Below are 16140 nucleotides of genomic sequence, written 5' to 3'. Positions count from 1 at the left end.
ACGATGCCGTATTTCTAGCCATGGCGGAATGGTCCATTCCGCCATGCCTGATGGCGTTAGGTACATGTCCGCTAGGGTCGGAATTGCCGTACCGTTGCACCATGGTGGTGTTTGCGGTTTGGCATGGTGCGCGCGCGCGTGCTTAGTGCAGTTAGCGTTGGCGTTCACTACGGTGTCGCTAATGGCTTCGTACTTTGCGGTGACGGGTCATAGTCGCACCGAGCGCTTTTCGATGGCGGTATTGCATTTCCGCCATCGTTTTCCCCTTTCCGCCAGGGTCGTAATGAGGGCCAATATCATTAGAAAGGCTCCCAGCTGAAACAACACCACTGCCTCTATATCAAATCCTTCTGCTTTATTTCCCACACCTTCACAAATACATACATTGCATGCTTTTCTGTACAATCTCTGCCATTTACCCTGTACAAATAGCAAGAAATGCATATGATTATTTCTTCCATCTCTTCTATCTCTTAACATCCAATAACATAGCCTTAAAAAAACAAGTGTGCTCTATCCATTTACTATTATAACTTGTAAAACAAATTCAAACATATTCAACTAACAGATTCTAAGTAAAATGTACAGGATGCACACAGGCAAAGGGAACTGCATGTGCATACTGTGCTCAGTTATAAGAAAACACTACTACTACAAAAAAATACAAAAAAATCTATGTCTACATTGATTGATTGATTGATATTTTATTTCTATCGTGCTCGTACACAAGTGTGTCAGAGTGCGACAAGGCAAGGGAGGAAAACAGGGGAGAACAAAACAGCGATCTTACTAGGCCCAGTGACATTGAGAACACGCAAGTGCATGGGAGAGGTGGAGGGGAAAAGTGCATGGAAGGAGGGAGAGGTGGAAAGTGCGAAGCAGAGGAGAAATAGATAAATAACAATAATAAATAATAAAGGCAACAAACAGTGGTAATGCAGCCAGCAATTTGCAAGTGCTAGAATTAAGGCAGCAGGCAGGGTAGGTCTGATAAGTGCAGGAAGAATAAGGGGGGGGGGCTGTATGGGTACAGATACAGACCCCAGTGCAAGGGGTGGCCCGGAGGCGAGGCAGTGCGGGAGGGTGGCAGGGTGAGCAGGTACTTGGGCCCGATGGACAGAGGGCGGTCAGGTGCACAGTGCCAAGAGAGAACAGATCAGCAGGGGAGAGGGGGAGAGAAGGCAGAAGAAAAGAGGAAGGTCTTGAGGTGCTTCCGGAACCGGAGATGGTTCTCCTCAAGTTTAAGAGTGGCAGGGAGGCTATTCCAGAGGGAGGCCCCAGCCACAGACAGAGATCTACCCCCAGCTTGTTTCTTTGAAAAACGACTGACCCTGAGGGAGTTGGCGGTAGAGGAGCGAAGAGCTCGAGAGGGGAGGTATTTGCGGAGGAATAGCTGAAGGTATTTTTGACCCAGGCCCCAGAAAGCCCTGTGGACAATGCAGAGGGTTTTGAATTTAATCCTTGCATCCAATAGGAGCCAGTGGAGAGATTTCAGAGCTGGAGAGATACGATCCCAGGGCTTGAGGCCAAGGACAAGTCTTGCAGTCCTGTTCTGGATTAGTTGCAGAGGGCAGAGAGTAGAGGTAGGTAGATTTAGAAAGAGGCTGTTACAATAGTCCAAGCTAGAGAGAATCAGAGCTTGGGATACCATGAGCTTCTGGGGGAAGGAGAGGAAAGGCAGAGTACCTCTGAGGAGGTGCAGTCAGAAATTTGACTTTTTAGAGACCTCAGAGATGTGGGCGAAGGAATGGGTGGAGTCAAAGATGATCCCGAGGTTCTTAGCCTCGCAGGTGTGGGTAGGAGGAGAGCCAAGGGAGGCCGGCCAGAGAGTGAGGGGAAAGGATGGTGAAGGTGTGCCGATGGGGAGGATCTCCGTCTTGCTGGCATTCAAACAAGATCATTGGCGGAACACCAATCTTGAATGGCAGTTAGCTTGCTATAAACACACATATTCACTAACTTCTTTCTTTTACAATTGCAGTGAAGACCACTCTCCTGAAAAGCATAATATTCTAACTGTTACTCAAACACACTAACATTTTAGTATTGTAAACAAACAAGTGTATTAACCTTCTACCATTATATGTAGTATTAGTGCTTCCCTTCACCAGCTGTATACTTTGTATTGTCAGCTAAACCCAGTATAGTAACACACAAATACAAGAATAGCCTTCCCAACTTGATGTATCTGCTCATTGCACAATCACATACCTCCACAAACATCCTTACTGTCATACTCAGACACTCATGCACAAAGCATGCATACACTGTACAACAGCCCAACCCACACTTTCGTTTTTTCTTCAACAGACCCCAAAGAATGCCTACCAAAAAGCAACTCTGTAGAAAGCAACGCAGAAGTAGAGCGAATCAAAATAAAAGTGTCCGAAATAAGCATCCACCTCTAGCAGAATTTATACAAAAAGTTCAAAGAAAACAGCTAATACAGTCATTAAGCAAAACAAAACAAGCTTCCAGTACAGAAACTTAGCCTCCTCTATCAAAATGTGAAACGAAACAGAAAGTGATTAACAAAACTTCAGCTACCACTACTGCTAATTTTGCACCTATAAATCTTGATGTAGTGGCAAGTAACCATACAAAAAAAATATTTTACAAAAAATGTTCCGCCATAGAGTCCTTCAGAACCTTATAAAAACAGGAGAGAAATCAGGCACAACCCTTAAAACGTAACATAGAAAATGAATCCTAGAAACTCCCATAGACAGTGCAATCTTTCTCAAAAGGAAGTTATTTATTTTAGTTTTAAACAGAATGAAACCACTAACAAAACGTACTACTAAACTACAAAAAGACTTCTCAATAAATGGAATAACAAGAAAAATAGCTTCTTAAACAGCTGTGGAGGTGAATGGACTCAAACCACGAGCACAGAACCATATTTTCATGAAGAAGCATATAAACGAAAGCAAACAAACCCAATTGCCATACATAGCAGTGGACAAGGGTATGACAAACTTAACAACACCTTATGGAACAAGAAACTCTGCTCACAAAAATATCCCCAGAAAACTCAGTATCACCTTTCCATTCTACTGAACCAAAACGTCCAGTCTACAAATGGCTTTTCACATGAATGTGTAACACTGCCAAAAAATCTTTCAAATCTTTACACCAGTTCCTCAATCAGTATGTAAAAAGCAAAGACAAATTGAAAATGAAACTACTACAACATATGGATGCCTGTCCGGTGTGCAAATACACAGGACTACAAGGACATTCATTAGCCTTCATTCCAGGACTTATTTGCAAAAGCACCTTCCATCATATCAAAATATGATATCAACACATCATTCAACTATTGTAACGCTCACCTGATTCCCACGGAGGCGCAGGTCTGGCCTTGAGTGCTGATGCTTCTTCAATGGTGAAGCGCAGGACTCTGAAGAGGGACAGGAAGGGCCCTCTACTCTGGCTTCTCCAGCTCGCAGGAATATTCCCCTGTGCGTGAAAAGGGAGTATTACCTACTGACTGAGTTATGCTCAAGCCTCCCACTCACTTCCAACCCTCCACGATACCTTTCCACGATTCCCCGTGAAGTCTCACCTTAGGGTCAGGAAGGAGGAGCTCTCCATCCTGCTTCTGATGCAGGGGCGCGTTGAAACCCAGTTACTTCACTGGATTGAGGATTGATGGGAGTTCTGGTAAGCTTGACTATTCAGGTAAGGCTCTGTAAAAGTTCTGTTGCAAATTCAAAAGTCCAAACTTAATGATAATGTTCATTGTCTTTTTGCAGCAAGCGCTAATGCTTATGACTTTTTTCCCCTTAGGGGCCGGGGTTCGGAATGCCGGAGATATGGCGCCGACTCGAAGTGAAACGTGCAGTTCCAGTTCCAGTAAATGGCAGTTTAGTTCTGGATGAGCGCTCGGGAACTGTCTTTGCATATGCTCATTCAATGTCTTTGTCTTTTTTCCCCATAGGGGCCGGGGTCCGGAAAATGCCTGGAAGCGGCAAGACCCGAAATGAAATGGGAATGACCCAACAGGTAAGTCTTATTCCCTTCCTTCTCTCACCTCTTATTCTTGTCTTTTTCTCTAGGCTCTGGGAAGTGGCTGTGTATCCGGATGATCGCTGCTGAAGATGGAGGAACCCAGGAAAGGTGAGTGAAATGCAGCGCTGCAGCGATCGTAACGAAATGCTTTTAAAAATAATGTCTTCCCTTTCAGGATCGTCGGTGATGTCTCTGTGGTGCAGATTTAGCTGGTAAGGTCTCTTGTCTCCCTTTGCAGGTGACCCAGGATGCTGACAGGCGTGGCTGAAGTCCAGATGCAGGAGCTGACACGGTGAGTGTCCAGCTGCGAGGAGCAGAACAACACGAAGCGTGAGTTGCTGGTCGGGTGTGGTTTAAATAGCTTTGGAAGAAGTTCCAAGTGTGTATCCTTCCTCCGATCAAGTATGTATCCTTCCCCGACCACACCCGGGTGGAAAGTAATCCCACAGGTAAAGTAGTTCCATTCAGGCCTCAAGAGGGCCTGGATGTGGCAGCATGGTCTGCCTCAGGTATGTGCACATTAAAACACTTGAACACATGTCTAGCTTTATGAGCCTGGCGCCTAAGGCGCCAGGACAGGGGTCCAACATGAGCCTGGCGCCTAAGGCGCCAGGACTGCATCCAAGGGCACCAGCCTGGGCCCGCTGGCACTCCCCTGGGGGAAATGATGCCTGCCTCTGGGGTTGCTGGGTCGGACCTGGCTCCTTGGAGGTAGGCATCATGACAACTATAAGAAATCTGGTCCATAAACTCTACTATGCTAAAGGACCTGCTTTAGCACTAGCCAATTTAAATAACAATCTTCTACATGGTACAGCCAAACAAGTACTCAGAGAATTAGAGCATATCCAGAGAAAATATTTTGGAAGTGAAAGCCACTTCCAAAATACAATAGCTTTACAACAAACTAGCAACTACTTTACAAATAGCAACCTGCTATTAAACACATACAAGAAAGAAATACTAAAGTTTAAAAGTACATCCACTGAAGTACCAAACCATGTGTGTGTGTGTTGCCGAGGGACGTTTTATAAAAGTAGCACAAAAACTGTAGACATAACAAACAAAATAGAAGACAATGAACATTCCAAATGGTTCCAATTAGCTCTCTACCTTATAGCAGAAAACAAATACGAAATTACTGACCCCTTAATACTTTGCAATTACTGCAATGCAAAACTTGACAACAACCAAACACCTTCACGTGCTATCACAAATAATTTGGAATTATTCCCACTATCAAAACCCCTGCAGCAAGAATGTATATGTGAGCATCATAATTCAAACAGTGCACCCATTCAAGCAATAATAGACCTTCAACCAAAAATAGCAAAATTACCTCCCTCTGAATTAGTTAAAGGCATTTGTGGCAAAGTAGTTTATTTACCATTAGATCTCAAAGACAATGTACACACTCTAGGAGTGCAACGGTCAATAGATCAATCTTTAATTGTCTTAGTAAATGGCATACCTATAAAAGACAAATAAATATGGCACCAACTCACCAACTCGTGGACGTACATAAAGTTAGACAAGTCATGCAACATCTAAAAAAAAATGAATACTACAAAGAAATACATTTTGAAGAAAACCTGAGAGAAACCATTGAAAAAATTCAAGAGTCACCAGAAACTGGTCAATTTCAACTTCTAAATCCTGCTACAAAATCCAATATTTTAGACAATTATACAATTCAGACACTATAGTCGATGCACTGGAAACGTACCAAATGCGACAAGCCAAAGGATCTCCAATCAACATAGGGGAAAAAAGTATAGAAGCACAGGCCTTTCCTCTAATCTTTCCTACTGGAAAAGGAGGAAGGTATGATGATAGACCCACACGGATAACAGCATCAGAATATCACTCTTTACGAATGTTATTCCACCTTCTCTTTGAAAGTGAACTAGCAACTCTATGCTATGGAGTTGCACACACATTAAAATCAGGTACCCATTTTCAAAATATGTCAGCTATGCAATTATTACAAAAAGTGCAAGAAAAAGATGAGGTTTCACAGTCAAGTATTACAAATCTTTTAGCAAACATGCGTGGTACAAAAGAATACTGGTTCCAATGTCATGGAGATGTACACTGTATGATAAGAAACCTTGGCCAACCCACTTGGGTTTGTTACATTAAGTTGTGCAGAATATGCATGGGAAGATTTACACGATTTCCTATGCATAGCAAACAAAAACAAAACAAACATAGATATAAAAACACCAGGAGAACTCTGCTCTCTAGATCCTGTAAATGTATCAAGATATTTTCATCATCGCTTCATTGCTATGGTACACTTTATTTGTAATAAGACTGTTCCTCCCCTCGGAGAAGTTCAACACTTCTTTTGGAGAAAAGAATACCAAGCCAGAGGAGCACCACACATCCATGTGCTGTTACGGATTAAAGATGCTCCTAAATTTGGTCAGGACAGTGATGCCACTGTTTTGCAGCTCATCCAAAAATATGTCACTTGTGAAATCCCTTCACAAACAACACATAGTGACCTTCATGCACAAATTTTACAATTTCAATGACACAAATGTGGGAAATATTGTTGTTGCAAATATAAAAACAAAGGTAAATACTACACCAAATGCCGCTTTGGTTTCCCTAGACCAGGTCAAGTAAACAACTTCATGTCTTCAGTCAGACATAGGGCCTCATTACGTCCCTGGCGCTCCCGTAATGAAGGGGGCCGGTATGGGACCGGCCCCCTTCATTACGGGAGTGCCGATTGCGAGGCTCCCTTTGCGGGACTGAGATCAGACGTCTGGTAAAACCAGACGTATTTTCCAGGTCCCGCGAGGGGAAGAGGGAGGTAATAACGGGCCACTTATAATGTGCCCATTATTACCTCCCTCCCCATTCCCATTGAGCCCTATGTGGGCTCAATGGGAATGAGCCCTATGTGGGCTCAATGGGAATGGGGAATGGTTCCTGCCAGGAGGAATTATTGGGTCTTCCTATGTCGGAATGACCCGTTAAGTCCCCATTTGGAACCCGGTAATGGAGCACAGTTTGGAGGCAGCCATGATGCTAATAGCATCATGGCTACCTCCAAACTTGTAATGAGGCCTATAGTGTCAAAGGTAAATCACCTAAGTGCACATATTACATAAAAAGAACAGAAGAATCAAAATACATCAATGATTACAATGCAATCATTGCCCTCCTATTGAATGCAAACATAGATGTGCAGTACATTGCAGACAATTCCACTGCAGTTGCACGATATGTCACAGCCTACTTAACCAAAGCAGAGAAAACAGAGCTTCAGGACCTCTGGGATGACATATCATCTGACAAAACACAATCACAGAAATTGTACATCTTATGCATAAAAATGCTCTCTCGTAGAGAATGTGACTGCTATGAAGCTGCAGACTGTTTAACCGGTACTGCCTTGTATGGAAAATCTGACAATATAGTGTGGCTAAGTCTTGGTCCTGCTAAATCTAGAAAAAGTGTTCTCAAATCATATGAGGACTTAGAAACAATAGCCAAAAATGATCCCAACAGCCAAGATATTTTGAAAAACAATTTACTAGACACATACTACCCAAACAGGAGTACCACTTTGGAAACCATGTGTCTCTACCACGTAGCCCAAAACTTCACATACAAGAATAATATTAAACCAGTTGAAAAGAAAGGTGGATACATAGTTGTAAATTGTGAAGGCAGCTTAGTGAAATTTACCATTCGCAATGTTGCATAATGAACAGCTACACGAAGATGAAATCCAGGCCCAACTAGAAGTGGACACTCCTGAAAGTAGTCAGCCTTCTGTAACAGGAAGCCAAGAACCACTTAGACAGCCACTAATAGCAAATGAGGCAGAATTAGCCATCACAGAAGTAGAAAACACCATGTGTCAGTCTGAACAAGCTACAGAAGACTTTGCTGTACTGAAATCACAACTGAACAATGAACAGCGAAGCATTTTCCAAGAAGTAACAGAACAAATTAAACATGGTGTGCAACATGAAAATAAAAACTGTACCTGTCAAGACTACAAACCTATACTGCTATACGTGAGTGGTCAAGCTGGTTCAGGAAAAACATTCTTAATCAAAATCATCAGCATGTTCCTCCAACAATTGACAAACAACAAACTATCAGTTGTTGTAACTCCCCCACAGGTTTAGCTGCCTTAAACATAGGTGTGTCACTTTGCACTGATTACTACTCCTTCCAGTAGAACACAAAACAAATTAGACTATTACAAACTTTCTACAGAAGCTGCAATGTAACTACCGCAGAGTTTTGAAACAAATGAAAATGCTACTAAAAGATGAGGTGAGCATGGTCTCCAACCTAATGTTGGCTTTGATTCACCTCAGATTAGAAGAGGTACTCAAATCAGACTACGAAGAGCTTTTGGAGGAAAACACATTAATATTTTCGGAGATCTTCAATTGACACCAGTGAAAGGTGAACCTATTTTTAAAACCTTAGGGCACAAACTGTACCGTAAAACTCTTGGCAGCATAGGAAATGTCAACCTTTGGCAACATTTCCAATACAGAAAATTAACACAAAAAATGTGCCAGTCTGCAGACCTCACATACGCCAACATTTTAAAAAGTATTAGAGTTGGTGTACTATCTCAAGAAGCACAATCAATATTAAAAACCAGGTACATCCACGCACTTCATGGCCATAACTCATGTGCTACTGATGTCATGGAATAATTAGCACACAAAAAAGGTCAATTGTATGTCCTTGATGCCAACTTTTGGAAGCTGTTCTAAATTCAATGAAACAATGTTGAAAAAAGAAATGCAACCAATAATTGAAATTTGCTCCACAGATAAACTGGACATACATGGTATAACATTACCCATGTGTCAACAAGCCGCAACAAGACTATATACCTTAGAAAACTCTAGCTCCAACACAGCTGGTTTGGAGAAAATATTAAAATTATCTTTAAATTGTAGAGTAATGCTTAAATGTAACCTTGACGTGGAGCAAGAACTAGTTAATGGAGCACTTGGTACAGTTGTTGGCTTTCAAACACCCACGTGACAACATTCAGTTTGTCAATATTCTCTTTGACAAACTATCAGAAGTTAAAAGTATAGGACGCTCAACAGCCCGCTTCCTTCTTTTCAAAGACATGTATGTACGCAGAGAACAATTTTCACTAACTCTAGCATTCAAAGTTACCATTCACAAATCGCAAGGTCTTACCCTAGATAAAACATTGATAGATATTGGTAGCACAGTCTTTAAAGAAGGCATGAGCTATGTAGCACTATGATGCGTACGTACACTTGACGGGATATTTCTAATCAACTTTGATGCAAGTAAAGTAAATGCTGATATTCCTTGTATTCTAGAATACAATAGGCTGCGTTCACTCTACGCCCCCATCTAAAAACCTATCCTGTTAGCAAAAAGCAAAATGTTGTAAAAGAAATCTACTTCAAACTGAAATGATACAGGAACTCACTGCAATTCCTCCAAAGAAAGTAAAAGAAGCTAATACTTCATCAAGTACCAGAACCAAAGACGAATCTACTGCTCAAAGTAACTAAACTACTTCTTCAAAGAAGCAACACACACTCCGAATAAATGACTTCAACACAGAACTGTCAGGTCTATTAAAATTTTCAAATACAACTGGTGTAAATTGCTACGTAAATGTAGCAATAAATATTCTATTGCAATTGCCACCAATTATTGATATTTACTTACACAGTACAGACCAATTGTGTTTGCAAATGTTAGTCCTTCATAGAAATGCAACCAACAATCCTGACAACACTTACAGTGTTCATGGAATAAGACAAGAATTGTACTACTGTGCTGGAATGGTCAAATTCACTATAAACTCACAAGAAAATCCACAAGAATTTCTAATGTACTTACTATAAGTACTGGAAAACAAAAACATACCTATAAATGAAATCTTCCAGATTTCATACATGTGGAAAGATACATGCACTCTCTGCAGCCATGTGGCACAGGAACACGTCCCTAATGAACGCTTTGTATATGTATCCATACCTAACTGTGAATCAATTCCATTTTAGCAACTTGTACAAAATGCAAACCATGGCAGATTATGTACTACCTGCAATTCAGATAATACCTCTACCATACAAATACAAACACATAGTAAATATGTAATAATAAAGTTTTTACGTCACAATGCAGATGGTACCAAAAATAACTGTAAGCTGACTGCATTCACAGATGGTCAAGTATCACTTGGTAAGAAAACCTTCACAACAATAGGTATAATCTACCACGCAGAAGCCACAACCAATGCAGGTCACTACATTGCATATATAAAAAAGAATTGTGGATGGTTCGAATGTAATGATAGTACCATTACTCTAAAGCAGTGATTACCAGCAAATCTTGCAAACGCTTACTTAATATTCTTAAAACCAAAATTTAATACGTAACCTGTGTATGAACATAAGCAAAACTTCAACCTCAAAACTATGCACAGTTAGAATACGCCAACATGTATCTAACTGCCCCAAGATTCTGCAACAAGCAAACAGATAAATAAATACCACTAAAATGTAACAAGAAATAAACAGTTATAATACGCCAACAGGTATCTAACTGCCTCAAGATTCTGCAACAAGCAAACAGATTAATAAATACCACTAAAATCAAACAAGAAATATACAGTTAAAATACGCCAACAGGTATCTAAATGCCCCAAAAAATCTTCAACAACCCAACAGATAGATGAATAACATAAAAGTAGAAATAAACAATTAGAATACGTCAACAGGTATCTAACTGCCCCAAAAATATGCAACAAGTCAACAGATAGAAGATTAGCAAGAAACAAGAAATAAAAATTAAAACAATGAAAGAAATATATTGTATCACAACAGTTTTTTTTTTAATCCAACATCGATTTTTTTTTCCACAGACCCAATGATTTAGAAAACAAACACAGAAACTGAGCAAATTGCGCAGTACACTGGTTTGAACTATTGTACTTGTAAACTACTAAATATGATGGTTAAAACATTACAGAAATGTCTATTATGCAATGCAATAACTCATTATGAACTACCTACACTAACATATGATCTTTTCTTTTATCACAGAGACCGAAAAATAATGTCTGCTCCAATTACCCATGTCATGAAAAAACTACATACAACCACAAAAAACTCAACCAGTATGTATACAACAAATGGACTCACAAACACCACTGCATAACACACCCATTCAAGCAAACATCTAACCATACACCACAGTCCAAAATGTTTACTTCCATGGGTATCTTATGCCGCAGTCCTTGTGACAAACTGCATAGCCTAGCCAAAACTTCACATACAAACTCTACAAATGAAACAGTACACAAGCTTTTGGGTTGTGGATATTTGATGGGTGTTTGATTCTATGGGTGTGTTATGCTGCGGTGGTTGTGGCCAGAGCCTAGAGTCTTGGGTGCATGGAGGTCATGCACCCAAGACTCTAGGCCCTGGCCACAACCACCGCAGCATAACACACCTTTGCTACCAAACATTTTGACTGTGGTATGTGGGCTGCTTATAGGGGATATTAATTACAATCAATGCTCTACTAACAACCCAAAACCAACATAATACTAAAGTAAAATAGATAGTAGTCCATTTATTATGTCCGCGGACATCCGCGATGACCGCAGACATGGCGAACACATCAGGGGCACCTGCCACCTAAACAAATACAGTATTTGACCCATCTCTTACTCCCCAACCCTCCCCAGGCACTCCTACACACCAACACACTCCCCAAAATTGCATTTTGCCTCTGTTCGCCACCACGCTGCCGTGGATGTCTGCGAATCCAAGATGACGAGCGCATCGAAACAATGTGATGCACCTCACGCCTCACTTCAGCCAATCGGCGAACACGTTGCGTGTCCGTGGACCTGACGCAAGCCGATTAACCAATCGGTGTCCTGTCCTCTGAGCGAACAGGGAAATTTGTCCACGGAGCGGACATAGATATCACTAATTTTTGCTTGCTGCCTTATGTTTTGGTCATTTAAAAAAAACTATTATGTCTATGGGAAAAAATGAAATTTTGGGACCACCCCTATAACTTTGCCCCGCCCTGGACCAAACCTCACCAAACTGCAGAAACATTCACAGTGGGCCATATACTTTTTCTGCAAAGTTTGGTGAAGATTCATCCAGGGGGAGCGAAGTTATAAGCCGCCCAAAAAGTGCTCTTCCTATGAGATGAGCAACTTAACCATAATTACATGGCCACTACCGCAGGCCATGTAGTATATTGCTTGTAACATGTTGGCCAAGGGTTGAACAGAGTGCTCATCCAAAAGAAAACAATGTGTTGATACCTTAACTAGGGTTAGGCTAACAAACTCATGTATTTGCTTATTTGTGAGGTTACGTAGTATTTCACCAATTCCTCAGGCACGGTTGGAAGAGAGATTTGAAAAATAATACAGCTTAATTAGCCTTTCCGGGAAATCCTGTTTTCTTTATCTGTGCCTGTCTGTGTACCTGATTTGTAGATTTACTCAGAGAGGCATGCGTTAGATGTTGAACACCCCCACACATTGCAGTCATCAATGTCTAAATGGCATGCTATGTTAAATGGGGCTGGAGTCAGTGGAACTGAAGAGAAGAGAAAGAAAAAAAGAGGGAGCACTGCCCACCCTGATAGAGTGCTCTCAGGAAGGCAGGAGGGGATGGGATAGTGTCAGTCATGGTAGGTGCACTCCAATTTGAAACTCAGTAATTCAGACTGGTCCCTTTGCAAAATCAGTGGTGGCACAATCTTCCACATAGCAGGCTCGGCCCTCTAGAAGGTCGAAAGAGGGGAGGCACAACCAGCCATGTTTTAGGCCTACTACTCATGGAGCCCAGAGTGGTAAGTTTGCATCAAATACCATATCAGGATTCTGTTACATCACAATCATGAGGAAAGGGTGGGGTTTGACTAGAGACGGGGACCCTGACAAATCCCTGGGAAGCTTTTGGGCTTGGGTATTTTGCGGCAGATGGGGCTGGGTTAGAGGCTTAGAGAGGCTGGTGGGGCTGGCGCAGTATCAATCGCATGCCTGTGAACAGCTTTGAAAAACATGATGGAAGTTGTCAGGTCCGAATGTTGTGATCCCTGTATCTATAGGGGTGAAAAAAGTGGGAATCTGTCAGTTGGGATGCTTGATGCTCTGATGATGGTGGTTCATGCATTTATGTAGAAGTTGACCAGCTTCCCCTATGTAGTGGCCCACCCGGGGCATTTCATGCACAATCAAGCAAACAGTGTTGCTGGATGCATATGTAAAATGCCCATAATTTCATTGTCCATCCCGGTGTTGGGTATCTTGATTGTGTCCGAAAGTTTGATATGTGGGCAGGTTAGACATATGGCACGGTTCCATAATCTGTGCTATTTCTGTTCTGTTAGTGCCCATCCCCTCCTTCCTTGTTCAGAGCACTCTTATAGGGTGGGTTGTGTTTTAGTTTTTCTTTCCCTTCTCTTCAGTTCCACTGACCGTGCCCCACTTAGCACAGTGTACCATTTAGTCCTAGAAGACGGCAATGGGTGGGGGAGTTCCACATGCATTCTTCTCTGAGTAACACTACAATGCAGGTAAACAGACAGGTACAGATTAAGAAAAAAGGATTTCCGCGACAGCCTATTTTAGTTGGAATGCTGAAATGTTTTTCAAAGGCTACATTCCATCCCTGTGTGAGGAAGTAGTGAAATACCACAAAAGCTCGCATATAAGCAAATATATCACTTTGTTAGTCTAATTAAGGTATCAACTCATTGGTTTCCTTTTGGATCAACACTCTAATCAACCCTTGATTAGCATGAAATACAGTCAGGGTGGAAAGTTATAAAAGGGAAAAGGTAAAAAAGGGCTCAAAAAAGAGATATGGGAGTGGGCGGGGGAGCTGGGGTAGTGGAAAAGGGGGACATTGGGGTTACAACGCCACATTAACAATAAAGAAAAAGTTTTCAAAGGAAGGTCTCAAATCTTGCAAATTTGGCCCATTCATTATAAATGGTCCACATTACGTGAAAGCAATAACAACGATGAAAATGAGTGGCATCATTGACATACATTCTGTCTTATAACATGTTAACTGCAAAACCAGAGGTTTGACTTTGCATTTGACTAAAAGCGTGCAGGTCAGAATTTTAATATTCACCGTCCTTTTTAGTTCCAGAAAGTGTTTTAGAGCTTTATTGGAAAACAGACAATTCTTGTAGTAAAGCACTGTACTGGTAAAAAGGTAATTAGGTATACCATTTCAATGTGCTTTAATCTATTCAACTGCATTTGTAACTCCCTTGTTTCATCACAGATCTCCTGCAACTTGATTGAAGAAGAATCTTTTCTATAGATCATTTCCCGGGGACTGGAGGGTCCCACATTTATGGTCATCTAACCCCTTGTAAGGCAACATCAGTAGCAAGAAACAATTAGTCCTGTCAAAAGAACAAAGAACATTAGTACACACACAAAAGTGCGTGTCTTTGGTGACAGAGCATATAGCATACTAGGGAGTACACAAAGTGGCAGCACGGTGGGCATCCTCAAAGGCCCTCTTTTCATTGTTAAACCCAACTCCTAAGACATGCACATTTTTGCGTATTTCCATTAACTTTTCTATTTCCACCAACAATCCTAAAAAGTCCAAAACCTCATTGGAATTAATTTGTTTCACTCTTGTTCAAACGCAAAATAGAGGCCTAACGCCCTTCTCTCCTCAGCTTGCCAGTAAACATTATAGCGCTTTATCTTAGTCTGCAAAACAAAATGGATATATGCAGAGGGCATAGACACTGGTTCAACACAGCTATTACTTTCCTGGAACAACCATCTCCCCTGTAGGGTAACACCTGTTCATTCCCCTCTGAGCATATTTTATTTCCTATAATTATGACCTGTCCACTTGCTATGACATTGCAGCTGTGGGGGTTGTAAAGGTGAATTCTTACTGTTTATTCCAATCCCTACCCGTAAATCAGGAGTTGTCCCTGGGGTAGAAGTCAAATATCGAGAAAGTCTTCCTGGAGGTCTCACTTCTCGCAAATCATGATGAGTGATGGAGTCCCAGTTCCACATTGGGTGTAGCCTGGCACAATCTTACTTATTAGTGCCCAAGTCCAAACCACGGGACCCTTTGCCTGGAAGGAACATGCTTGCTTTTTGCATCTCCAACCGCTGTATTTCCACAGGTCTTCCCAATGCCACAGATCTTCAGGAACGTCAGAGTAATTTTCAAGAATTCTTGGCCAGCTGTTGTGGAGTAAGGCTTCCTTGACACTGATGAGATGATTGTTCAGGAATTCTTGCACTTCAGCAGAGGCAATGTTCCATTGTAAAGCAGTTCTGGCCAATGCCACGCCTCGGATCAGGTGTGTCAATACTCCTTTATTGATTTTACTAAGTGTTTCAAGAAGTCAGAGTTCCCCAATGTTGGCATTTGAATTGGTGAGTTGTACCCTAGTGCCACGTCCTGACACTCTTTCTAATCAAACTTATTGATCATTTAAAGATTGTCTGTAATAAACACTCCTTGTTGTAAGGGCTGTGTTTGCACGATCGCACACCCTGTCAGTCACTTCGCTCTTAGTCCTCTTGCAAAGTAATACTTCTCTTTTCTTCTGTAATCTTATGGCTGCACCCTGAAATCAGTTCAGGAAATTATTGGTGACCTGAAAGTCAGATAAAGGCAGCGAAAAAACAAATGTCTCTAGAGATGCATTAATAATCACATATCGAAACGCTGACCTGCCTATCTCACTGACTGTATCATAACCTAATGGCTGTGAGATCACTCTGATTGTATTGTGAAATTCTAAAACTTCACAAATGTGTGACACCACTTGTGGAATTGGAGAACATAACCAGTTTTGTTTTGCAATCTCATATTGGTAAATTGACTCTGGTGTGTTAATATAGGTCAAGTTGCATCCGCTGGGGCAGAATGAATCTTGAAATGTGATGTTTTACTTCGATGATTGCAAGTAGGGCTCGGGTATAACTCTGATCAGAAAGCTAGTTTGAAAGATCCTCCTATGGGAAAGGACCATGTCCTGGTTGATATTGGGCTGGCCTCAGCAAGACATCTCAAAAGATCAACTACACATTCCCAACTACCTATC

Source organism: Ambystoma mexicanum, chromosome 2q (genome assembly GCF_040938575.1).
Source record: "Ambystoma mexicanum isolate Mex_15411 chromosome 2q, UKY_AmexF1_1, whole genome shotgun sequence".
NCBI lineage: Eukaryota > Metazoa > Chordata > Amphibia > Caudata > Ambystomatidae > Ambystoma > Ambystoma mexicanum.
This window is presented reverse-complemented; position numbering follows the sequence as displayed.